We start from the raw sequence: 24,739 nt of genomic DNA, 5'->3' as shown, positions 1-24,739 counted from the left end.
TTTGCTAAAAGCGCTCGCCCTTCCCTCACCACCGTGCTGCCCTTCACCAAGATATTTGGGTTTTTAATTAAAATGGCAACACCGTCGTTCTTGTTAAGGTTTGAGCCGCTCCATATGGAGGGACCAGGGGGCCATAGCTCCTCCATTTTTTTATACCTGTTTAAAAAGGGTAGAGCACACTCCTGTAATAAAAACAAATCTGATTTGCAAGTATTTAAAAAGGATAAAATGCTCTGTGCTCGTATGGTGGCTCTCACGCTTCTCACATTTATGGTTGAAATGGTGAGGGCCATGAGCAGTGTTATTAAAAAGGTATGAGACATTTAAGACAATGATAAAAAGACTACAATAAAACCATTAAAAACGTATTATGTTATATCTTGTTTCACCTGCTTTTCCTTTCTCCCCTGAGGACTAGGGTCGGGAAAGCAAGTGCTCACCACCTCAGGAGCTACAGAGGAATCCTCTTGCATCTCCTTTGGTGATGATGTTCTTAGCTTTATGTGCAAAAAAGATACCTCATTTGGGGATTCTAGGGGCCATATATGTTCCAGATCTTCCAAAACGGAACTATCTGGACTATGTGCTGCCCTAGCTTTCTTCTCCTCTATATCAGATAGAGGAGATCCCGCAGGTCTTTTTTGCACCTGAGCATTTGGGAGTGAAAAGTTAATTTCACTCCCACTGGATTCCACCGCTAGGTCTGAAACCGTTTCTAGGGAGGAAACTGTTGTTTCCTCTCTTTCCTCTTCTTCCATTTCTTTCACATGTTCTATTGTTTCCTCCCTTTCCTCTTCTTCCATTTCTTTGTCAGGTTCTGTTGGAGAACATGACTCCGCCCCTGTGGCCGCCCCACTTCCTTGTTCCTGACCACTCCCTGAGGCTGGCTGGGAAATTGAAATTCCCGCCAAAACCTCAGGGACCACCTCCTCTCTTTGTTCTTTTGATTGTTCTGGTTGTGGGGCGGCCATTTTGTTGCCTTTGAGTTTGTTGGCAAAACTTTTTGGGCAATCTCTGTAGAGATGGTTTGATTCTCCACATAGGTTGCACCGCCTGCCATTGGTACAATCATCAAAAATGTGCCCAATTTCTTTACACTTCCCACACACTAACTCTTGGCATGCATCGGCTAGATGCCCAACTCTTCCGCATTTCCTACACAACTTAGGCATCCCTTGGTAGTGTATGTAGCCTCTGTTTTCTCCCAGCACAATCATGGAAGGCAGATGTTTCAGGCCTTGGTAGCCCCCAGCTTCTTCCCATTGTTTAATGGGAATCCGCCAGGAGCAGTTCCAAATGCCGTCCTCATCTAGCACTTTGATAGGCTGGCTTCTAACAGTGCAAAATCTACCCAACCAGACACAAATATCATCCCCTGTCACTGTTTCGTTAAACATTCTGACAATCACAGTTTTAAGTGTGTTATCTGAAAGTTTTTCCACAGTGAACATGGAGAACTGGGCCTTAACAGAGTCAAACCTTTGCCAAAAGTCATTCAGCAGGGAAGCAGTTTTAAAACTCAAATCAAAACCTTTGTTCAGGGGCAGAGTCATCAAACAGTTTAAATCCTCAGGTCTAAAATTGAGGGTTTTCTGGATCAGCTTCCTGGAGAAGTCTAGACGAGACAACCCCAGGAGCTTACCATCCACCTCTCTAAATAAAAAGCGTACGCTGTGGTGCCTCCGCATGCCAGCACGAGCAGCCGACATGGTGGAGGCACCAACAGCCTAAAAACGGTAAAATAACAATAAATACAATAAATAGATAAAATAATAAAAGTCTTACCTTAAAACTTGTTGAACCGTAAAAAAGCAGGATCACTCTACCTCTCAGAAGTTGTGCGGCTCGGGACACAAAAGGATCTCGAGCCAGGAAACCTCAGAGAGGCGATCGCAGTCTCAACCGTTCGACCAGATACTTGATCTTAGCCAAAAGGCCGAGAAGCGATGACACAATGACGCAGCGGCAGGGGAGCCGGCAAAGGCGACGCCCATCTGGGAAGCGGTGAGGGGGGGGAGGGTTGGCAAAGGCCGTACGTCGTAGAGACCTGAAACTTTGAGGGATGGTACTAGCCACTCGCTCTACAACATCACCAAGGCTGGCCCCCCGATGGGCCCGGCGGTGGCGCTACAGCCACCGAAAGTACGAAATGGCTCGTAGCTCCCAAACCGCACGCCGCAGAACCAAGTGTCTTATATCATCGGAATCCTTGGCTCGAGCCGAGCGAGACGCATGCCTCGGATTCGAAGGTTGCGCTGGCGAAATTTTCGGGTATTTGGGATTTTGTGAAAAACCTACTTTTGCACACTAGTCCTAGGTCTTTTGCCCGATCTGGCCCAAACCAGTGCAGAAAGATTCTCTGGAGTCTGACTGTCCGTCCAGATCGGAAAAAAAGTGGGAATTTCGATTCAGCTTGGCGGCGGCAGGCCGAAACCTACGGGCTGGGCGAGGCGGGGTCTGCTAGAACGGCTATAGCTCTTGGACGGAACGAGACAATTTCACCCAAGCCGGTACACCCGTGCACGGGCTCAGTCTGGGGTCAGGCGAGAAAGGACGCGGTGAATGGCCACCTAGTGGCGCTTTAAAATGAAAAAGCAACAACATGAGAGCGGCTATAGGCGAACGTATGTCGCGTGCTTTTTCACAGCACGCGCACGAGACAGTCGTACCATACGACAGAAAACCTCCATCCGAACAACTTTGCCTTTGGGACCACTGCTGTCAATCAACTCGTCCGTTGAATATCAAAGTTTGTGGGAAAAACCACATTCGGCAAACCGGTCGCAGGTTTCGACAACCTCGATGAAAACAGACGCAGTTCAGTTCTCTGAACTCTCCGGGTCACTGGCTGACACAGCAGAAAGAGACAGAAACATAACAAAACTGGTGCAACTTCACCCTTTGGGGCAGTGGGCGGCGCCACAAGCGTCAAGAACCGCACGCTTTTTCCCTCCACGCTATCTGCTTTTAACCAGTGTGTACAGGGGAGAGCGCGAACGCAGTCCCCCACTACCATAAATTATGCAGTCGAGATTCCCACATTTGGGGAATTCGCAGGGGTCAGCACAACCGGAGTGCAATGGCCGAGCCTCGCCCTGGGTGAACCACCTTCCTGATCATGGTGTCTCCCCTGCCAGGTAAGTATGAGTTGCCTGGCCTCCAGGCAGAGGCGCCCTATCCCCCTTCGCCATCCTCAAACATGGTGACCTTCCCCTCCCCCAAGAAAAGGAAGGACGGGGCACCTTCCATTGCTTGACTGCTGCGTGCGTGCGTGCCTGACCTTGATTTGAATCAGGTGTCCCTAATCCATCCAACACAAACCCCCGATTCGACTCATCAGCTCGTTGGTAAAGACTCTCAAATAAGAGGGACATCAAAAAACGTGCTGTGACGGTGATGAGTCAGCCGGCCGGCAACCGACGCTTTTGTTCTTCTTTTTTCCCTATGCTCATATGACCGCAGCTTGCTGCTTTCTCTGTGGCACGGTCATCGTCAACGGTCACCTCATCGTCATTCTGTATGCGCTTCCTGCGTATTTCTGTATTCTCTGACAAAAGTCCAGTGGTGTTGTTGGTTCTTCTATTAGTCACAACAATTCGCAGGCCCCAAAAAGGGGAAGCACACCGTTCCTGGAGGCACTGCAATACCAGGTCGATGCGTGGAGTGGACGGAGCAAGCCCCGGTTCCGGCTCCATGTGCCAAAAATCAATTTAATATGCAGTCCCCGGATAGGGGACGTATCAGATATTAAACTGATAAGAACAGATACTACACTTGATCTTAGCCAAAAGGCCGAGAAGCGATGACACAATGACGCAGCGGCAGGGGAGCCGGCAAAGGCGACGCCCATCTGGGAAGCGGTGAGGGGGGGGAGGGTTGGCAAAGGCCGTACGTCGTAGAGACCTGAAACTTTGAGGGATGGCACTAGCCACTCGCTCTACAACATCACCAAGGCTGGCCCCCCGATGGGCCCGGCGGTGGCGCTACAGCCACCGAAAGTACGAAATGGCTCGTAGCTCCCAAACCGCACGCCGCAGAACCAAGTGTCTTATATCATCGGAATCCTTGGCTCGAGCCGAGCGAGACGCATGCCTCGGATTTGAAGGTTGCGCTGGCGAAATTTTCGGGTATTTGGGATTTTGTGAAAAACCTACTTTTGCACACTAGTCCTAGGTCTTTTGCCCGATCTGGCCCAAACCAGTGCAGAAAGATTCTCTGGAGTCTGACTGTCCGTCCAGATCGGAAAAAAAGTGGGAATTTCGATTCAGCTTGGCGGCGGCAGGCCGAAACCTACGGGCTGGGCGAGGCGGGGTCTGCTAGAACGGCTATAGCTCTTGGACGGAACGAGACAATTTCACCCAAGCCGGTACACCCGTGCACGGGCTCAGTCTGGGGTCAGGCGAGAAAGGACGCGGTGAATGGCCACCTAGTGGCGCTTTAAAATGAAAAAGCAACAACATGAGAGCGGCTATAGGCGAACGTATGTCGCGTGCTTTTTCACAGCACGCGCACGAGACAGTCGTACCATACGACAGAAAACCTCCATCCGAACAACTTTGCCTTTGGGACCACTGCTGTCAATCAACTCGTCCGTTGAATATCAAAGTTTGTGGGAAAAACCACATTCGGCAAACCGGTCGCAGGTTTCGACAACCTCGATGAAAACAGACGCAGTTCAGTTCTCTGAACTCTCCGGGTCACTGGCTGACACAGCAGAAAGAGACAGAAACATAACAAAACTGGTGCAACTTCACCCTTTGGGGCAGTGGGCGGCGCCACAAGCGTCAAGAACCGCACGCTTTTTCCCTCCACGCTATCTGCTTTTAACCAGTGTGTACAGGGGAGAGCGCGAACGCAGTCCCCCACTACCATAAATTATGCAGTCGAGATTCCCACATTTGGGGAATTCGCAGGGGTCAGCACAACCGGAGTGCAATGGCCGAGCCTCGCCCTGGGTGAACCACCTTCCTGATCATGGTGTCTCCCCTGCCAGGTAAGTATGAGTTGCCTGGCCTCCAGGCAGAGGCGCCCTATCCCCCTTCGCCATCCTCAAACACGGTGACCTTCCCCTCCCCCAAGAAAAGGAAGGACGGGGCACCTTCCATTGCTTGACTGCTGCGTGCGTGCGTGCCTGACCTTGATTTGAATCAGGTGTCCCTAATCCATCCAACACAAACCCCTGATTCGACTCATCAGCTCGTTGGTAAAGACTCTCAAATAAGAGGGACATCAAAAAACGTGCTGTGACGGTGATGAGTCAGCCGGCCGGCAACCGACGCTTTTGTTCTTCTTTTTTCCCTATGCTCATATGACCGCAGCTTGCTGCTTTCTCTGTGGCACGGTCATCGTCAACGGTCACCTCATCGTCATTCTGTATGCGCTTCCTGCGTATTTCTGTATTCTCTGACAAAAGTCCAGTGGTGTTGTTGGTTCTTCTATTAGTCACAACAATTCGCAGTCCCCGAAAAGGGGAAGCACACCGTTCCTGGAGGCACTGCAATACCAGGTCGATGCGTGGAGTGGACGGAGCAAGCCCCGGTTCCGGCTCCATGTGCCAAAAATCAATTTAATATGCAGTCCCCGGATAGGGGACGTATCAGATATTAAACTGATAAGAACAGATTTTTTTTCTTTTGAAAGGTTTTTATTGTCACCATTTACAATCATATTTCACAAAACACACTTTCCTTTCAACACACATTTAAAACAAGCAGAACATTTAATACACATGGTTTAAAATGAAGAATTCAGTGTTTAAAATAATAAAACTAAAACCATTGTGCAAGTCTTGTTTAATAGTCCATGTGTGTGTTGAGCTTCTTAAAAGGGGGTGTGGTGTTTGCATGTAAAAAACAGTAAATAAATAAAAATAAAAATGATAAAATCCATTGTGCAAGACTGGGGGTGAGTCCTTATCAAGTTTGCATTCCCCCCCACTCTCCAGGAAGAACACTTGGCCTGCCATTTCCGGGGCTCAGCGGAGATCCCCTCTCCTCCGGCCCGCTGGCCCGCTGTTCCCGTAGCCAGAGTGGTGAGGGTGCATCTACGGGCGGTCAAGGTCGGTGGTGGCCGGGACCTTCTTTGTGTGGCCTCGGCCCCCCCGTCCGAATGACGACGTGCGGCCCACCCTGCAGCGTTGATCTTATTCTTTGCTCGCATGCGTGGAGGGGGACCGTCACGCGTTTCCCCACCAGCAGGTTTCTGGTGACCCAGATGGCATCCTTGATTACGTTAAGGGTGAGCCAGAGCGATGCAAATTCATGCGATGTTTGGGCTTTTAGGCCCTGACCCACCCCTAGGATGGCGAGCTTGTAATCCACCTGGGCCCCACCCGCTGGCAGGCACGGGAAAAACAGGGGGCCGGCCCTGGCCCACAGGTCCCGCGCAGCACCGCACTCCCAGAGCAGATGGTAGACGGTCTCCGGGGATTTGCACCCGGACCGCGGGCAGATGGGATTTTTGGCCATGCCTCTGGAGTGCATAACCGCCCTGACCGGGAGGATCTCATGAGCCACCATCCATGACAAGTCCTTGTGTCGATTCTGGAGAGCGGGGTGAGCAGCATTCTTCCAGACCAATTTTGCCTCACTTAGAGTGAGGTTTGGAATTGGACTCACCGGTTCCCGGTCCTGCACAAAGGAGACAAGAGATTTGTGGTTGGTTAAAATGGTGACGTCTTGTTGTTCTAAAAAATGTTTCTTTAAAAACTTTTTTATAAAACTGTACTCTGTGGGTAGATTAAAAGATACTGGACTTCTCAAATCAATTGGTAAAATCTTCAGTGCTCTTAGGTAAGACCCCATCCAAAACCGTGCCATGGCTGCCGTCTTATTTTCTTTGGATGGGGTCGTGGCATATCTTAAATGTAGGGCGGTGAAGCGGCTGCCTAAAAACAGGTGGGGGTCTGGGAGCCCTTTTCCACCATTTTCTGGTCTCCTCTTGACCACGTCCCTCTTCAACCTCTCCCACTTGGACCCCCACAGGAAATAAAACACCGCCCTTTCTAATTTCTTTAGGAATTTCCTAGGTGGGATAAAAACAGAACAAACAAGTGACATTAGAGGTAAAATGATGGCTTTAAAAATTAAAACTTTGCCCTCCAAAGTCATCTGTCGTAGTCCCCAAAACCCCAGTCTTTTCCTAACTTTCCCTAATAAGTCAGTCCAGTTTTCCCGTCCACCCCCTTCCTTGTCAAATTTAACTCCTAAAATCTTAAAATCTGTCTCCTTAAAATCTACATTAAGTCCGCCTGTGTCTCTGTCGTCCCACGGTCCAAAGAGCAGGGCCTCGGACTTGCTTCTGTTGAGTTTTGCGCCCGAGGCCCGACCGTACCAGTCCGTCAAGTCCATAGCTCTTTGTATTGATAAAACGTCCGTGGCTAAAAGAGTTACGTCGTCCATGTAGAGCACACATGTCGCTGTCAGTCCACTGGTCCCTGGAATGTCTATTCCTTTTATCCATGTATCCCTTCTCAAGATCTGTGCCAGTGGCTCAATACAAGCCACATACAAAAGGGGGGATAAAGGACACCCCTGACGGACACCGCTGCGAATATTTACCGCTTTAGAGAGATGACCATTTACAAGGATTTTGCTGACTAAGCCCTCGTACAGCAGTCCCACCCAAGCTATGAACCTCTTCGGAAAACCCATTTTTTGCAGTACCTGAAACAGGTACTGGTGCGAGACTCGGTCAAACGCTTTCTCAAAATCTAAATTTAGGACTACTAGCCGGATGTTTCTGTCTCTCGCAAAACAGATGGCATCTCTAATCAGAACCAGGCTGTCTGTTATCCTTCTTCCGGGCACAGCACAAGCTTGATCCGGGTGGATTACGTCCTCTAAAACTGTCGACATACGTGTGGCTAAAATCTTACTAAAAAGTTTACAATCAAAATTTAAAAGAGTGATTGGTCTCCAGTTTTTTAAGTCAGTCCGGTCTCCTGTTTTGTAAAGTAAAGAAACTATCCCTGTTCTAAAACTGTCTGGAAGTTTGTCAACCGTCTCAAAGTCTTTAAAAACAGTCAATAGTTCATGAGCTAAAATATCCCAAAAGGTTAGATAAAATTCCAGGGGGAGTCCATCTACTCCTGGGGACTTCCCCCTTTTAAAACTTTTGAGGGATTTGTGCATTTCTAAAATGGTAAAATCTTGGGTTAAAAGCTCATTTTCACTGTTGACTTTACTGACTATGAATTCTAAAACTTCCTTTACAGTATCACTGTTTACATATTTTGTACTATATAATTCTCTGTAAAAATCCTCAACCCCTTTTAAAATTTCCCTTGTCGTTTTTGCTTCCCCCCCTTCTACTTTTACATTGACTATATTCCTTCTTTGTGTCATTATCTTTTTAAAAAAGTACCTAGTACATTTTTCACCTTCTTCTATTTCTCTTTCTTTACTTCTTAAAATGACCCCTTTGCTCTGAAGACTGGATAAAACTGACATTTCTTTTTTAACCTCTTGTATTTCATCATTAAAATCAAAACCATTGTTAAAAAGGGTAAAATATCTCTGTAGTCTTTTTTGCAGCCCCATCATGTGTCTCCTTTCCTTATCTTTCTTTTCTTTACCTACTTTCCTAAAAAACTGTCTCGTCCGGTCTTTTACCATCTCCCACCAATGTGCATGTGTCTCATAAAAGTCTCGGAGGGTCTGCCATTGGCTGAACTGCTCCCTATATTCCTTTACTACGTCCTCATCTTCTAAGAGGGAGCAGTTCAGCTTCCACAGCCCTCCCCCTACCGTCACACCCGTGGGTAGTGAAAGGGTGCAGGATAGCATTAGGTGGTCAGAAAAGAAGAGGGGAGTCAATGTAGCATCGGTTGGCGGGCAGTCTCTTGTAAAAATATAGTCGATTCGAGAGGCTTTGGCGCCATCACTACTGAACCAAGTGTAGCCCTCCTCTCTTTGATGCATGTTTTTAAAACAGTCGACTAAATTAAAATCTCTAACTAAACCCTGTAATAAAACCGATGTCTTATCAATTTTAAAATCTTCTCCAACCCTCTTTCTATCTTTTTTTGATAACACACAATTAAAATCCCCTGCCACCACTACCGGAACTCTTCCTAACATGTGGGGCTGCAAGTCTTCTAAAAGCTCATACCTATCATTTTTTTCCGTAAAACCATACACATTAAGAACATTAAAATCTCTACCTAAAAAATTTAGATTTGCTAAAAGCGCTCGCCCTTCCCTCACCACCGTGCTGCCCTTCACCAAGATATTTGGGTTTTTAATTAAAATGGCAACACCGTCGTTCTTGTTAAGGTTTGAGCCGCTCCATATGGAGGGACCAGGGGGCCATAGCTCCTCCATTTTTTTATACCTGTTTAAAAAGGGTAGAGCACACTCCTGTAATAAAAACAAATCTGATTTGCAAGTATTTAAAAAGGATAAAATGCTCTGTGCTCGTATGGTGGCTCTCACGCTTCTCACATTTATGGTTGAAATGGTGAGGGCCATGAGCAGTGTTATTAAAAAGGTATGAGACATTTAAGACAATGATAAAAAGACTACAATAAAACCATTAAAAACGTATTATGTTATATCTTGTTTCACCTGCTTTTCCTTTCTCCCCTGAGGACTAGGGTCGGGAAAGCAAGTGCTCACCACCTCAGGAGCTACAGAGGAATCCTCTTGCATCTCCTTTGGTGATGATGTTCTTAGCTTTATGTGCAAAAAAGATACCTCATTTGGGGATTCTAGGGGCCATATATGTTCCAGATCTTCCAAAACGGAACTATCTGGACTATGTGCTGCCCTAGCTTTCTTCTCCTCTATATCAGATAGAGGAGATCCCGCAGGTCTTTTTTGCACCTGAGCATTTGGGAGTGAAAAGTTAATTTCACTCCCACTGGATTCCACCGCTAGGTCTGAAACCGTTTCTAGGGAGGAAACTGTTGTTTCCTCTCTTTCCTCTTCTTCCATTTCTTTCACATGTTCTATTGTTTCCTCCCTTTCCTCTTCTTCCATTTCTTTGTCAGGTTCTGTTGGAGAACATGACTCCGCCCCTGTGGCCGCCCCACTTCCTTGTTCCTGACCACTCCCTGAGGCTGGCTGGGAAATTGAAATTCCCGCCAAAACCTCAGGGACCACCTCCTCTCTTTGTTCTTTTGATTGTTCTGGTTGTGGGGCGGCCATTTTGTTGCCTTTGAGTTTGTTGGCAAAACTTTTTGGGCAATCTCTGTAGAGATGGTTTGATTCTCCACATAGGTTGCACCGCCTGCCATTGGTACAATCATCAAAAATGTGCCCAATTTCTTTACACTTCCCACACACTAACTCTTGGCATGCATCGGCTAGATGCCCAACTCTTCCGCATTTCCTACACAACTTAGGCATCCCTTGGTAGTGTATGTAGCCTCTGTTTTCTCCCAGCACAATCATGGAAGGCAGATGTTTCAGGCCTTGGTAGCCCCCAGCTTCTTCCCATTGTTTAATGGGAATCCGCCAGGAGCAGTTCCAAATGCCGTCCTCATCTAGCACTTTGATAGGCTGGCTTCTAACAGTGCAAAATCTACCCAACCAGACACAAATATCATCCCCTGTCACTGTTTCGTTAAACATTCTGACAATCACAGTTTTAAGTGTGTTATCTGAAAGTTTTTCCACAGTGAACATGGAGAACTGGGCCTTAACAGAGTCAAACCTTTGCCAAAAGTCATTCAGCAGGGAAGCAGTTTTAAAACTCAAATCAAAACCTTTGTTCAGGGGCAGAGTCATCAAACAGTTTAAATCCTCAGGTCTAAAATTGAGGGTTTTCTGGATCAGCTTCCTGGAGAAGTCTAGACGAGACAACCCCAGGAGCTTACCATCCACCTCTCTAAATAAAAAGCGTACGCTGTGGTGCCTCCGCATGCCAGCACGAGCAGCCGACATGGTGGAGGCACCAACAGCCTAAAAACGGTAAAATAACAATAAATACAATAAATAGATAAAATAATAAAAGTCTTACCTTAAAACTTGTTGAACCGTAAAAAAGCAGGATCACTCTACCTCTCAGAAGTTGTGCGGCTCGGGACACAAAAGGATCTCGAGCCAGGAAACCTCAGAGAGGCGATCGCAGTCTCAACCGTTCGACCAGATACTTGATCTTAGCCAAAAGGCCGAGAAGCGATGACACAATGACGCAGCGGCAGGGGAGCCGGCAAAGGCGACGCCCATCTGGGAAGCGGTGAGGGGGGGGAGGGTTGGCAAAGGCCGTACGTCGTAGAGACCTGAAACTTTGAGGGATGGTACTAGCCACTCGCTCTACAACATCACCAAGGCTGGCCCCCCGATGGGCCCGGCGGTGGCGCTACAGCCACCGAAAGTACGAAATGGCTCGTAGCTCCCAAACCGCACGCCGCAGAACCAAGTGTCTTATATCATCGGAATCCTTGGCTCGAGCCGAGCGAGACGCATGCCTCGGATTCGAAGGTTGCGCTGGCGAAATTTTCGGGTATTTGGGATTTTGTGAAAAACCTACTTTTGCACACTAGTCCTAGGTCTTTTGCCCGATCTGGCCCAAACCAGTGCAGAAAGATTCTCTGGAGTCTGACTGTCCGTCCAGATCGGAAAAAAAGTGGGAATTTCGATTCAGCTTGGCGGCGGCAGGCCGAAACCTACGGGCTGGGCGAGGCGGGGTCTGCTAGAACGGCTATAGCTCTTGGACGGAACGAGACAATTTCACCCAAGCCGGTACACCCGTGCACGGGCTCAGTCTGGGGTCAGGCGAGAAAGGACGCGGTGAATGGCCACCTAGTGGCGCTTTAAAATGAAAAAGCAACAACATGAGAGCGGCTATAGGCGAACGTATGTCGCGTGCTTTTTCACAGCACGCGCACGAGACAGTCGTACCATACGACAGAAAACCTCCATCCGAACAACTTTGCCTTTGGGACCACTGCTGTCAATCAACTCGTCCGTTGAATATCAAAGTTTGTGGGAAAAACCACATTCGGCAAACCGGTCGCAGGTTTCGACAACCTCGATGAAAACAGACGCAGTTCAGTTCTCTGAACTCTCCGGGTCACTGGCTGACACAGCAGAAAGAGACAGAAACATAACAAAACTGGTGCAACTTCACCCTTTGGGGCAGTGGGCGGCGCCACAAGCGTCAAGAACCGCACGCTTTTTCCCTCCACGCTATCTGCTTTTAACCAGTGTGTACAGGGGAGAGCGCGAACGCAGTCCCCCACTACCATAAATTATGCAGTCGAGATTCCCACATTTGGGGAATTCGCAGGGGTCAGCACAACCGGAGTGCAATGGCCGAGCCTCGCCCTGGGTGACCCACCTTCCTGATCATGGTGTCTCCCCTGCCAGGTAAGTATGAGTTGCCTGGCCTCCAGGCAGAGGCGCCCTATCCCCCTTCGCCATCCTCAAACACGGTGACCTTCCCCTCCCCCAAGAAAAGGAAGGACGGGGCACCTTCCATTGCTTGACTGCTGCGTGCGTGCGTGCCTGACCTTGATTTGAATCAGGTGTCCCTAATCCATCCAACACAAACCCCCGATTCGACTCATCAGCTCGTTGGTAAAGACTCTCAAATAAGAGGGACATCAAAAAACGTGCTGTGACGGTGATGAGTCAGCCGGCCGGCAACCGACGCTTTTGTTCTTCTTTTTTCCCTATGCTCATATGACCGCAGCTTGCTGCTTTCTCTGTGGCACGGTCATCGTCAACGGTCACCTCATCGTCATTCTGTATGCGCTTCCTGCGTATTTCTGTATTCTCTGACAAAAGTCCAGTGGTGTTGTTGGTTCTTCTATTAGTCACAACAATTCGCAGGCCCCAAAAAGGGGAAGCACACCGTTCCTGGAGACACTGCAATACCAGGTCGATGCGTGGAGTGGACGGAGCAAGCCCCGGTTCCGGCTCCATGTGCCAAAAATCAATTTAATATGCAGTCCCCGGATAGGGGACGTATCAGATATTAAACTGATAAGAACAGATACTACACTTGATCTTAGCCAAAAGGCCGAGAAGCGATGACACAATGACGCAGCGGCAGGGGAGCCGGCAAAGGCGACGCCCATCTGGGAAGCGGTGAGGGGGGGGAGGGTTGGCAAAGGCCGTACGTCGTAGAGACCTGAAACTTTGAGGGATGGCACTAGCCACTCGCTCTACAACATCACCAAGGCTGGCCCCCCGATGGGCCCGGCGGTGGCGCTACAGCCACCGAAAGTACGAAATGGCTCGTAGCTCCCAAACCGCACGCCGCAGAACCAAGTGTCTTATATCATCGGAATCCTTGGCTCGAGCCGAGCGAGACGCATGCCTCGGATTCGAAGGTTGCGCTGGCGAAATTTTCGGGTATTTGGGATTTTGTGAAAAACCTACTTTTGCACACTAGTCCTAGGTCTTTTGCCCGATCTGGCCCAAACCAGTGCAGAAAGATTCTCTGGAGTCTGACTGTCCGTCCAGATCGGAAAAAAAGTGGGAATTTCGATTCAGCTTGGCGGCGGCAGGCCGAAACCTACGGGCTGGGCGAGGCGGGGTCTGCTAGAACGGCTATAGCTCTTGGACGGAACGAGACAATTTCACCCAAGCCGGTACACCCGTGCACGGGCTCAGTCTGGGGTCAGGCGAGAAAGGACGCGGTGAATGGCCACCTAGTGGCGCTTTAAAATGAAAAAGCAACAACATGAGAGCGGCTATAGGCGAACGTATGTCGCGTGCTTTTTCACAGCACGCGCACGAGACAGTCGTACCATACGACAGAAAACCTCCATCCGAACAACTTTGCCTTTGGGACCACTGCTGTCAATCAACTCGTCCGTTGAATATCAAAGTTTGTGGGAAAAACCACATTCGGCAAACCGGTCGCAGGTTTCGACAACCTCGATGAAAACAGACGCAGTTCAGTTCTCTGAACTCTCCGGGTCACTGGCTGACACAGCAGAAAGAGACAGAAACATAACAAAACTGGTGCAACTTCACCCTTTGGGGCAGTGGGCGGCGCCACAAGCGCCAAGAACCGCACGCTTTTTCCCTCCACGCTATCTGCTTTTAACCAGTGTGTACAGGGGAGAGCGCGAACGCAGTCCCCCACTACCATAAATTATGCAGTCGAGATTCCCACATTTGGGGAATTCGCAGGGGTCAGCACAACCGGAGTGCAATGGCCGAGCCTCGCCCTGGGTGAACCACCTTCCTGATCATGGTGTCTCCCCTGCCAGGTAAGTATGAGTTGCCTGGCCTCCAGGCAGAGGCGCCCTATCCCCCTTCGCCATCCTCAAACACGGTGACCTTCCCCTCCCCCAAGAAAAGGAAGGACGGGGCACCTTCCATTGCTTGACTGCTGCGTGCGTGCGTGCCTGACCTTGATTTGAATCAGGTGTCCCTAATCCATCCAACACAAACCCCTGATTCGACTCATCAGCTCGTTGGTAAAGACTCTCAAATAAGAGGGACATCAAAAAACGTGCTGTGACGGTGATGAGTCAGCCGGCCGGCAACCGACGCTTTTGTTCTTCTTTTTTCCCTATGCTCATATGACCGCAGCTTGCTGCTTTCTCTGTGGCACGGTCATCGTCAACGGTCACCTCATCGTCATTCTGTATGCGCTTCCTGCGTATTTCTGTATTCTCTGACAAAAGTCCAGTGGTGTTGTTGGTTCTTCTATTAGTCACAACAATTCGCAGTCCCCGAAAAGGCACTGCAATACCAGGTCGATGCGTGGAGTGGACGGAGCAAGCCCCGGTTCCGGCTCCATGTGCCAAAAATCAATTTAATATGCAGTCCCCGGATAGGGGACGTATCAGATATTAAACTGATAAGAACAGATACTACACTTGATCTTAGCCAAAAGGCCGAGAAGCGATGACACAATGACGCAGCGGCAGGGGAGCCGGCAAAGGCGACGCCCATCTGGGAAGCGGTGAGGGGGGGGAGGGTTGGCAAAGGCCGTACGTCGTAGAGACCTGAAACTTTGAGGGATGGTACTAGCCACTCGCTCTACAACATCACCAAGGCTGGCCCCCCGATGGGCCCGGCGGTGGCGCTACAGCCACCGAAAGTACGAAATGGCTCGTAGCTCCCAAACCGCACGCCGCAGAACCAAGTGTCTTATATCATCGGAATCCTTGGCTCGAGCCGAGCGAGACGCATGCCTCGGATTCGAAGGTTGCGCTGGCGAAATTTTCGGGTATTTGGGATTTTGTGAAAAACCTACTTTTGCACACTAGTCCTAGGTCTTTTGCCCGATCTGGCCCAAACCAGTGCAGAAAGATTCTCTGGAGTCTGACTGTCCGTCCAGATCGGAAAAAAAGTGGGAATTTCGATTCAGCTTGGCGGCGGCAGGCCGAAACCTACGGGCTGGGCGAGGCGGGGTCTGCTAGAACGGCTATAGCTCTTGGACGGAACGAGACAATTTCACCCAAGCCGGTACACCCGTGCACGGGCTCAGTCTGGGGTCAGGCGAGAAAGGACGCGGTGAATGGCCACCTAGTGGCGCTTTAAAATGAAAAAGCAACAACATGAGAGCGGCTATAGGCGAACGTATGTCGCGTGCTTTTTCACAGCACGCGCACGAGACAGTCGTACCATACGACAGAAAACCTCCATCCGAACAACTTTGCCTTTGGGACCACTGCTGTCAATCAACTCGTCCGTTGAATATCAAAGTTTGTGGGAAAAACCACATTCGGCAAACCGGTCGCAGGTTTCGACAACCTCGATGAAAACAGACGCAGTTCAGTTCTCTGAACTCTCCGGGTCACTGGCTGACACAGCAGAAAGAGACAGAAACATAACAAAACTGGTGCAACTTCACCCTTTGGGGCAGTGGGCGGCGCCACAAGCGCCAAGAACCGCACGCTTTTTCCCTCCACGCTATCTGCTTTTAACCAGTGTGTACAGGGGAGAGCGCGAACGCAGTCCCCCACTACCATAAATTATGCAGTCGAGATTCCCACATTTGGGGAATTCGCAGGGGTCAGCACAACCGGAGTGCAATGGCCGAGCCTCGCCCTGGGTGAACCACCTTCCTGATCATGGTGTCTCCCCTGCCAGGTAAGTATGAGTTGCCTGGCCTCCAGGCAGAGGCGCCCTATCCCCCTTCGCCATCCTCAAACACGGTGACCTTCCCCTCCCCCAAGAAAAGGAAGGACGGGGCACCTTCCATTGCTTGACTGCTGCGTGCGTGCGTGCCTGACCTTGATTTGAATCAGGTGTCCCTAATCCATCCAACACAAACCCCTGATTCGACTCATCAGCTCGTTGGTAAAGACTCTCAAATAAGAGGGACATCAAAAAACGTGCTGTGACGGTGATGAGTCAGCCGGCCGGCAACCGACGCTTTTGTTCTTCTTTTTTCCCTATGCTCATATGACCGCAGCTTGCTGCTTTCTCTGTGGCACGGTCATCGTCAACGGTCACCTCATCGTCATTCTGTATGCGCTTCCTGCGTATTTCTGTATTCTCTGACAAAAGTCCAGTGGTGTTGTTGGTTCTTCTATTAGTCACAACAATTCGCAGTCCCCGAAAAGGCACTGCAATACCAGGTCGATGCGTGGAGTGGACGGAGCAAGCCCCGGTTCCGGCTCCATGTGCCAAAAATCAATTTAATATGCAGTCCCCGGATAGGGGACGTATCAGATATTAAACTGATAAGAACAGATACTACACTTGATCTTAGCCAAAAGGCCGAGAAGCGATGACACAATGACGCAGCGGCAGGGGAGCCGGCAAAGGCGACGCCCATCTGGGAAGCGGTGAGGGGGGGGAGGGTTGGCAAAGGCCGTACGTCGTAGAGACCTGAAACTTTGAGGGATGGTACTAGCCACTCGCTCTACAACATCACCAAGGCTGGCCCCCCGATGGGCCCGGCGGTGGCGCTACAGCCACCGAAAGTACGAAATGGCTCGTAGCTCCCAAACCGCACGCCGCAGAACCAAGTGTCTTATATCATCGGAATCCTTGGCTCGAGCCGAGCGAGACGCATGCCTCGGATTCGAAGGTTGCGCTGGCGAAATTTTCGGGTATTTGGGATTTTGTGAAAAACCTACTTTTGCACACTAGTCCTAGGTCTTTTGCCCGATCTGGCCCAAACCAGTGCAGAAAGATTCTCTGGAGTCTGACTGTCCGTCCAGATCGGAAAAAAAGTGGGAATTTCGATTCAGCTTGGCGGCGGCAGGCCGAAACCTACGGGCTGGGCGAGGCGGGGTCTGCTAGAACGGCTATAGCTCTTGGACGGAACGAGACAATTTCACCCAAGCCGGTACACCCGTGCACGGGCTCAGTCTGGGGTCAGGCGAGAAAGGACGCGGTGAATGGCCACCTAGTGGCGCTTTAAAATGAAAAAGCAACAACATGAGAGCGGCTATAGGCGAACGTATGTCGCGTGCTTTTTCACAGCACGCGCACGAGACAGTCGTACCATACGACAGAAAACCTCCATCCGAACAACTTTGCCTTTGGGACCACTGCTGTCAATCAACTCGTCCGTTGAATATCAAAGTTTGTGGGAAAAACCACATTCGGCAAACCGGTCGCAGGTTTCGACAACCTCGATGAAAACAGACGCAGTTCAGTTCTCTGAACTCTCCAGGTCACTGGCTGACACAGCAGAAAGAGACAGAAACATAACAAAACTGGTGCAACTTCACCCTTTGGGGCAGTGGGCGGCGCCACAAGCGTCAAGAACCGCACGCTTTTTCCCTCCACGCTATCTGCTTTTAACCAGTGTGTACAGGGGAGAGCGCGAACGCAGTCCCCCACTACCATAAATTATGCAGTCGAGATTCCCACATTTGGGGAATTCGCAGGGGTCAGCACAACCGGAGTGCAATGGCCGAGCCTCGCCCTGGGTGAACCACCTTCCTGATCATGGTGTCTCCCCTGCCAGGTAAGTATGAGTTGCCTGGCCTCCAGGCAGAGGCGCCCTATCCCCCTTCGCCATCCTCAAACACGGTGACCTTCCCCTCCCCCAAGAAAAGGAAGGACGGGGCACCTTCCATTGCTTGACTGCTGCGTGCGTGCGTGCCTGACCTTGATTTGAATCAGGTGTCCCTAATCCATCCAACACAAACCCCTGATTCGACTCATCAGCTCGTTGGTAAAGACTCTCAAATAAGACGGGACATCAAAAAACGTGCTGTGACGGTGATGAGTCAGCCGGCCGGCAACCGACGCTTTTGTTCTTCTTTTTTCCCTATGCTCATATGACCGCAGCTTGCTGCTTTCTCTGTGGCACGGTCATCGTCAACGGTCACCTCATCGTCATTCTGTATGCGCTTCCTGCGTATTTCTGTATTCTCTGACAAAAGTCCAGTGGTGTTGTTGGTTCTTCTATTAGTCACAACAATTCGCAGTCCCCAAAAAGGGGAAGCACACCGTTCCTGGAGGCACTGCAATACCAGGTCGATGCGTGGAGTGGACGGAGCAAGCCCCGGTTCCGGCTCCATGTGCCAAAAATCAATTTAATATGCAGTCCCCGGATAGGGGACGTATCAGATATTAAACTGATAAGAACAGATACTACACTTGATCTTAGCCAAAAGGCCGAGAAGCGATGACACAATGACGCAGCGGCAGGGGAGCCGGCAAAGGCGACGCCCATCTGGGAAGCGGTGAGGGGGGGGAGGGTTGGCAAAGGCCGTACGTCGTAGAGACCTGAAACTTTGAGGGATGGCACTAGCCACTCGCTCTACAACATCACCAAGGCTGGCCCCCCGATGGGCCCGGCGGTGGCGCTACAGCCACCGAAAGTACGAAATGGCTCGTAGCTCCCAAACCGCACGCCGCAGAACCAAGTGTCTTATATCATCGGAATCCTTGGCTCGAGCCGAGCGAGACGCATGCCTCGGATTCGAAGGTTGCGCTGGCGAAATTTTCGGGTATTTGGGATTTTGTGAAAAACCTACTTTTGCACACTAGTCCTAGGTCTTTTGCCCGATCTGGCCCAAACCAGTGCAGAAAGATTCTCTGGAGTCTGACTGTCCGTCCAGATCGGAAAAAAAGTGGGAATTTCGATTCAGCTTGGCGGCGGCAGGCCGAAACCTACGGGCTGGGCGAGGCGGGGTCTGCTAGAACGGCTATAGCTCTTGGACGGAACGAGACAATTTCACCCAAGCCGGTACACCCGTGCACGGGCTCAGTCTGGGGTCAGGCGAGAAAGGACGCGGTGAATGGCCACCTAGTGGCGCTTTAAAATGAAAAAGCAACAACATGAGAGCGGCTATAGGCGAACGTATGTCGCGTGCTTTTTCACAGCACGCGCACGAGACAGTCGTACCATACGACAGAAAACCTCCATCCGAACAACTTTGCCTTTGGGACCACTGCTGTCAATCAACTCGTCCGTTGAATATCAAAGTTTGTGGGAAAAACCACATTCGGCAAACCGGTCGCAGGTTTCGACAACCTCGATGAAAACAGACGCAGTTCAGTTCTCTGAACTCTCCGGGTCACTGGCTGACACAGCAGAAAGAGACAGAAACATAACAAAACTGGTGCAACTTCACCCTTTGGGGCAGTGGGCGGCGCCACAAGCGCCAAGAACCGCACGCTTTTTCCCTCCACGCTATCTGCTTTTAACCAGTGTGTACAGGGGAGAGCGCGAACGCAGTCCCCCACTACCATAAATTATGCAGTCGAGATTCCCACATTTGGGGAATTCGCAGGGGTCAGCACAACCGGAGTGCAATGGCCGAGCCTCGCCCTGGGTGAACCACCTTCCTGATCATGGTGTCTCCCCTGCCAGGTAAGTATGAGTTGCCTGGCCTCCAGGCAGAGGCGCCCTATCCCCCTTCGCCATCCTCAAACACGGTGACCTTCCCCTCCCCCAAGAAAAGGAAGGACGGGGCACCTTCCATTGCTTGACTGCTGCGTGCGTGCGTGCCTGACCTTGATTTGAATCAGGTGTCCCTAATCCATCCAACACAAACCCCTGATTCGACTCATCAGCTCGTTGGTAAAGACTCTCAAATAAGAGGGACATCAAAAAACGTGCTGTGACGGTGATGAGTCAGCCGGCCGGCAACCGACGCTTTTGTTCTTCTTTTTTCCCTATGCTCATATGACCGCAGCTTGCTGCTTTCTCTGTGGCACGGTCATCGTCAACGGTCACCTCATCGTCATTCTGTATGCGCTTCCTGCGTATTTCTGTATTCTCTGACAAAAGTCCAGTGGTGTTGTTGGTTCTTCTATTAGTCACAACAATTCGCAGTCCCCGAAAAGGCACTGCAATACCAGGTCGATGCGTGGAGTGGACGGAGCAAGCCCCGGTTCCGGCTCCATGTGCCAAAAATCAATTTAATATGCAGTCCCCGGATAGGGGACGTATCAGATATTAAACTGATAAGAACAGATACTACACTTGATCTTAGCCAAAAGGCCGAGAAGCGATGACACAATGACGCAGCGGCAGGGGAGCCGGCAAAGGCGACGCCCATCTGGGAAGCGGTGAGGGGGGGGAGGGTTGGCAAAGGCCGTACGTCGTAGAGACCTGAAACTTTGAGGGATGGTACTAGCCACTCGCTCTACAACATCACCAAGGCTGGCCCCCCGATGGGCCCGGCGGTGGCGCTACAGCCACCGAAAGTACGAAATGGCTCGTAGCTCCCAAACCGCACGCCGCAGAACCAAGTGTCTTATATCATCGGAATCCTTGGCTCGAGCCGAGCGAGACGCATGCCTCGGATTCGAAGGTTGCGCTGGCGAAATTTTCGGGTATTTGGGATTTTGTGAAAAACCTACTTTTGCACACTAGTCCTAGGTCTTTTGCCCGATCTGGCCCAAACCAGTGCAGAAAGATTCTCTGGAGTCTGACTGTCCGTCCAGATCGGAAAAAAAGTGGGAATTTCGATTCAGCTTGGCGGCGGCAGGCCGAAACCTACGGGCTGGGCGAGGCGGGGTCTGCTAGAACGGCTATAGCTCTTGGACGGAACGAGACAATTTCACCCAAGCCGGTACACCCGTGCACGGGCTCAGTCTGGGGTCAGGCGAGAAAGGACGCGGTGAATGGCCACCTAGTGGCGCTTTAAAATGAAAAAGCAACAACATGAGAGCGGCTATAGGCGAACGTATGTCGCGTGCTTTTTCACAGCACGCGCACGAGACAGTCGTACCATACGACAGAAAACCTCCATCCGAACAACTTTGCCTTTGGGACCACTGCTGTCAATCAACTCGTCCGTTGAATATCAAAGTTTGTGGGAAAAACCACATTCGGCAAACCGGTCGCAGGTTTCGACAACCTCGATGAAAACAGACGCAGTTCAGTTCTCTGAACTCTCCAGGTCACTGGCTGACACAGCAGAAAGAGACAGAAACATAACAAAACTGGTGCAACTTCACCCTTTGGGGCAGTGGGCGGCGCCACAAGCGTCAAGAACCGCACGCTTTTTCCCTCCACGCTATCTGCTTTTAACCAGTGTGTACAGGGGAGAGCGCGAACGCAGTCCCCCACTACCATAAATTATGCAGTCGAGATTCCCACATTTGGGGAATTCGCAGGGGTCAGCACAACCGGAGTGCAATGGCCGAGCCTCGCCCTGGGTGAACCACCTTCCTGATCATGGTGTCTCCCCTGCCAGGTAAGTATGAGTTGCCTGGCCTCCAGGCAGAGGCGCCCTATCCCCCTTCGCCATCCTCAAACACGGTGACCTTCCCCTCCCCCAAGAAAAGGAAGGACGGGGCACCTTCCATTGCTTGACTGCTGCGTGCGTGCGTGCCTGACCTTGATTTGAATCAGGTGTCCCTAATCCATCCAACACAAACCCCTGATTCGACTCATCAGCTCGTTGGTAAAGACTCTCAAATAAGACGGGACATCAAAAAACGTGCTGTGACGGTGATGAGTCAGCCGGCCGGCAACCGACGCTTTTGTTCTTCTTTTTTCCCTATGCTCATATGACCGCAGCTTGCTGCTTTCTCTGTGGCACGGTCATCGTCAACGGTCACCTCATCGTCATTCTGTATGCGCTTCCTGCGTATTTCTGTATTCTCTGACAAAAGTCCAGTGGTGTTGTTGGTTCTTCTATTAGTCACAACAATTCGCAGTCCCCAAAAAGGGGAAGCACACCGTTCCTGGAGGCACTGCAATACCAGGTCGATGCGTGGAGTGGACGGAGCAAGCCCCGGTTCCGGCTCCATGTGCCAAAAATCAATTTAATATGCAGTCCCCGGATAGGGGACGTATCAGATATTAAACTGATAAGAACAGATACTACACTTGATCTTAGCCAAAAGGCCGAGAAGCGATGACACAATGACGCAGCGGCAGGGGAGCCGGCAAAGGCGACGCCCATCTGGGAAGCGGTGAGGGGGGGGAGGGTTGGCAAAGGCCGTACGTCGTAGAGACCTGAAACTTTGAGGGATGGCACTAGCCACTCGCTCTACAACATCACCAAGGCTGGCCCCCCGATGGGCCCGGCGGTGGCGCTACAGCCACCGAAAGTACGAAATGGCTCGTAGCTCCCAAACCGCACGCCGCAGAACCAAGTGTCTTATATCATCGGAATCCTTGGCTCGAGCCGAGCGAGACGCATGCCTCGGATTCGAAGGTTGCGCTGGCGAAATTTTCGGGTATTTGGGATTTTGTGAAAAACCTACTTTTGCACACTAGTCCTAGGTCTTTTGCCCGATCTGGCCCAAACCAGTGCAGAAAGATTCTCTGGAGTCTGACTGTCCGTCCAGATCGGAAAAAAAGTGGGAATTTCGATTCAGCTTGGCGGCGGCAGGCCGAAACCTACGGGCTGGGCGAGGCGGGGTCTGCTAGAACGGCTATAGCTCTTGGACGGAACGAGACAATTTCACCCAAGCCGGTACACCCGTGCACGGGCTCAGTCTGGGGTCAGGCGAGAAAGGACGCGGTGAATGGCCACCTAGTGGCGCTTTAAAATGAAAAAGCAACAACATGAGAGCGGCTATAGGCGAACGTATGTCGCGTGCTTTTTCACAGCACGCGCACGAGACAGTCGTACCATACGACAGAAAACCTCCATCCGAACAACTTTGCCTTTGGGACCACTGCTGTCAATCAACTCGTCCGTTGAATATCAAAGTTTGTGGGAAAAACCACATTCGGCAAACCGGTCGCAGGTTTCGACAACCTCGATGAAAACAGACGCAGTTCAGTTCTCTGAACTCTCCGGGTCACTGGCTGACACAGCAGAAAGAGACAGAAACATAACAAAACTGGTGCAACTTCACCCTTTGGGGCAGTGGGCGGCGCCACAAGCGTCAAGAACCGCACGCTTTTTCCCTCCACGCTATCTGCTTTTAACCAGTGTGTACAGGGGAGAGCGCGAACGCAGTCCCCCACTACCATAAATTATGCAGTCGAGATTCCCACATTTGGGGAATTCGCAGGGGTCAGCACAACCGGAGTGCAATGGCCGAGCCTCGCCCTGGGTGAACCACCTTCCTGATCATGGTGTCTCCCCTGCCAGGTAAGTATGAGTTGCCTGGCCTCCAGGCAGAGGCGCCCTATCCCCCTTCGCCATCCTCAAACACGGTGACCTTCCCCTCCCCCAAGAAAAGGAAGGACGGGGCACCTTCCATTGCTTGACTGCTGCGTGCGTGCGTGACCTTGATTTGAATCAGGTGTCCCTAATCCATCCAACACAAACCCCCGATTCGACTCATCAGCTCGTTGGTAAAGACTCTCAAATAAGAGGGACATCAAAAAACGTGCTGTGACGGTGATGAGTCAGCCGGCCGGCAACCGACGCTTTTGTTCTTCTTTTTTCCCTATGCTCATATGACCGCAGCTTGCTGCTTTCTCTGTGGCACGGTCATCGTCAACGGTCACCTCATCGTCATTCTGTATGCGCTTCCTGCGTATTTCTGTATTCTCTGACAAAAGTCCAGTGGTGTTGTTGGTTCTTCTATTAGTCACAACAATTCGCAGTCCCCAAAAAGGGGAAGCACACCGTTCCTGGAGGCACTGCAATACCAGGTCGATGCGTGGAGTGGACGGAGCAAGCCCCGGTTCCGGCTCCATGTGCCAAAAAACAATTTAATATGCAGTCCCCGGATAGGGGACGTATCAGATATTAAACTGATAAGAACAGATTTTTTCTTTTGAAAGGTTTTTATTGTCACCATTTACAATCATATTTCACAAAACACACTTTCCTTTCAACACACATTTAAAACAAGCAGAACATTTAATACACATGGTTTAAAATGAAGAATTCAGTGTTTAAAATAATAAAACTAAAACCATTGTGCAAGTCGTGTTTAATAGTCCATGCGTGTGTTGAGTTTCTTAAAAGGGGGTGTGGTGTTTGCATGTAAAAATCAGTAGATAAATAAAATAAAGATGATAAAATCCATTGTGCAAGACTGGGGGTGAGTCCTTATCAAGTCTGCATTCCCCCCCACTCTCCAGGAAGAACACTTGGCCTGCCATTTCCGGGGGTCAGCGGAGATCCCCTCTCCTCCGGCCCGCTGGCCCGCTGTTCCCGTAGCCAGAGTGGTGAGGGTGCATCTACGGGCGGTCAAGGTCGGTGGTGGCCGGGACCTCCTTTGTGTGGCCTCGGCCCCCCCGTCCGAATGACGACGTGCGGCCCACCCTGCAGCGTTGATCTTATTCTTTGCTCGCATGCGTGGAGGGGGACCGTCACGCGTTTCCCCACCAGCAGGTTTCTGGTGACCCAGATGGCATCCTTGATTACGTTAAGGGTGAGCCAGAGCGATGCAAATTCATGCGATGTTTGGGCTTTTAGGCCCTGACCCACCCCTAGGATGGCGAGCTTGTAGTCCACCTGGGCCCCACCCGCTGGCAGGCACGGGAAAAA

The 24,739-nt window shown here is 50.7% G+C and overlaps 16 non-coding genes and 2 pseudogenes across 16 annotated transcripts; all 18 read right to left on the bottom strand.

Annotated features, from left to right (window-relative positions):
- Positions 1-2,981: 2,981 nt before the first annotated feature.
- LOC137067271 (U1 spliceosomal RNA) lies at positions 2,982-3,145 on the bottom strand. Its single transcript, XR_010903077.1, has one exon. It is a non-coding gene; the product is annotated as a U1 spliceosomal RNA (small nuclear RNA).
- Positions 3,146-3,613: 468 nt separating this feature from the next.
- Positions 3,614-3,804, bottom strand: LOC137066752 (U2 spliceosomal RNA). Its single transcript, XR_010902643.1, has one exon. It is a non-coding gene; the product is annotated as a U2 spliceosomal RNA (small nuclear RNA).
- Positions 3,805-4,837: 1,033 nt separating this feature from the next.
- On the bottom strand, positions 4,838-5,001 carry LOC137067270 (U1 spliceosomal RNA). The gene has a single exon (XR_010903076.1). It is a non-coding gene; the product is annotated as a U1 spliceosomal RNA (small nuclear RNA).
- A 468-nt stretch (positions 5,002-5,469) lies between these two features.
- On the bottom strand, positions 5,470-5,644 carry LOC137066900 (U2 spliceosomal RNA; annotated as a pseudogene).
- Positions 5,645-12,158: 6,514 nt separating this feature from the next.
- Positions 12,159-12,322, bottom strand: LOC137067350 (U1 spliceosomal RNA). Its single transcript, XR_010903149.1, has one exon. It is a non-coding gene; the product is annotated as a U1 spliceosomal RNA (small nuclear RNA).
- Positions 12,323-12,790: 468 nt separating this feature from the next.
- Positions 12,791-12,981, bottom strand: LOC137066796 (U2 spliceosomal RNA). Its single transcript, XR_010902683.1, has one exon. It is a non-coding gene; the product is annotated as a U2 spliceosomal RNA (small nuclear RNA).
- A 1,033-nt stretch (positions 12,982-14,014) lies between these two features.
- Positions 14,015-14,178, bottom strand: LOC137067269 (U1 spliceosomal RNA). The gene has a single exon (XR_010903075.1). It is a non-coding gene; the product is annotated as a U1 spliceosomal RNA (small nuclear RNA).
- A 444-nt stretch (positions 14,179-14,622) lies between these two features.
- Positions 14,623-14,815, bottom strand: LOC137066882 (U2 spliceosomal RNA). The gene has a single exon (XR_010902761.1). It is a non-coding gene; the product is annotated as a U2 spliceosomal RNA (small nuclear RNA).
- Positions 14,816-15,848: 1,033 nt separating this feature from the next.
- On the bottom strand, positions 15,849-16,012 carry LOC137067268 (U1 spliceosomal RNA). Its single transcript, XR_010903074.1, has one exon. It is a non-coding gene; the product is annotated as a U1 spliceosomal RNA (small nuclear RNA).
- Positions 16,013-16,456: 444 nt separating this feature from the next.
- Positions 16,457-16,649, bottom strand: LOC137066881 (U2 spliceosomal RNA). The gene has a single exon (XR_010902760.1). It is a non-coding gene; the product is annotated as a U2 spliceosomal RNA (small nuclear RNA).
- Positions 16,650-17,682: 1,033 nt separating this feature from the next.
- LOC137067267 (U1 spliceosomal RNA) lies at positions 17,683-17,846 on the bottom strand. The gene has a single exon (XR_010903073.1). It is a non-coding gene; the product is annotated as a U1 spliceosomal RNA (small nuclear RNA).
- Positions 17,847-18,315: 469 nt separating this feature from the next.
- On the bottom strand, positions 18,316-18,506 carry LOC137066751 (U2 spliceosomal RNA). Its single transcript, XR_010902642.1, has one exon. It is a non-coding gene; the product is annotated as a U2 spliceosomal RNA (small nuclear RNA).
- Positions 18,507-19,539: 1,033 nt separating this feature from the next.
- On the bottom strand, positions 19,540-19,703 carry LOC137067266 (U1 spliceosomal RNA). Its single transcript, XR_010903072.1, has one exon. It is a non-coding gene; the product is annotated as a U1 spliceosomal RNA (small nuclear RNA).
- A 444-nt stretch (positions 19,704-20,147) lies between these two features.
- On the bottom strand, positions 20,148-20,340 carry LOC137066880 (U2 spliceosomal RNA). The gene has a single exon (XR_010902759.1). It is a non-coding gene; the product is annotated as a U2 spliceosomal RNA (small nuclear RNA).
- A 1,033-nt stretch (positions 20,341-21,373) lies between these two features.
- LOC137067264 (U1 spliceosomal RNA) lies at positions 21,374-21,537 on the bottom strand. The gene has a single exon (XR_010903071.1). It is a non-coding gene; the product is annotated as a U1 spliceosomal RNA (small nuclear RNA).
- Positions 21,538-22,006: 469 nt separating this feature from the next.
- LOC137066749 (U2 spliceosomal RNA) lies at positions 22,007-22,197 on the bottom strand. Its single transcript, XR_010902640.1, has one exon. It is a non-coding gene; the product is annotated as a U2 spliceosomal RNA (small nuclear RNA).
- A 1,033-nt stretch (positions 22,198-23,230) lies between these two features.
- LOC137067263 (U1 spliceosomal RNA) lies at positions 23,231-23,394 on the bottom strand. Its single transcript, XR_010903070.1, has one exon. It is a non-coding gene; the product is annotated as a U1 spliceosomal RNA (small nuclear RNA).
- A 464-nt stretch (positions 23,395-23,858) lies between these two features.
- On the bottom strand, positions 23,859-24,031 carry LOC137066913 (U2 spliceosomal RNA; annotated as a pseudogene).
- Between the last annotated feature and the right edge of the window lie 708 nt (positions 24,032-24,739).

The sequence above is a fragment of the Pseudorasbora parva genome, unplaced genomic scaffold (assembly GCF_024679245.1).
Source record: "Pseudorasbora parva isolate DD20220531a unplaced genomic scaffold, ASM2467924v1 scaffold_33, whole genome shotgun sequence".
Taxonomy (NCBI): Eukaryota; Metazoa; Chordata; class Actinopteri; order Cypriniformes; family Gobionidae; genus Pseudorasbora; species Pseudorasbora parva.
This window is presented reverse-complemented; position numbering and strand designations above follow the sequence as displayed.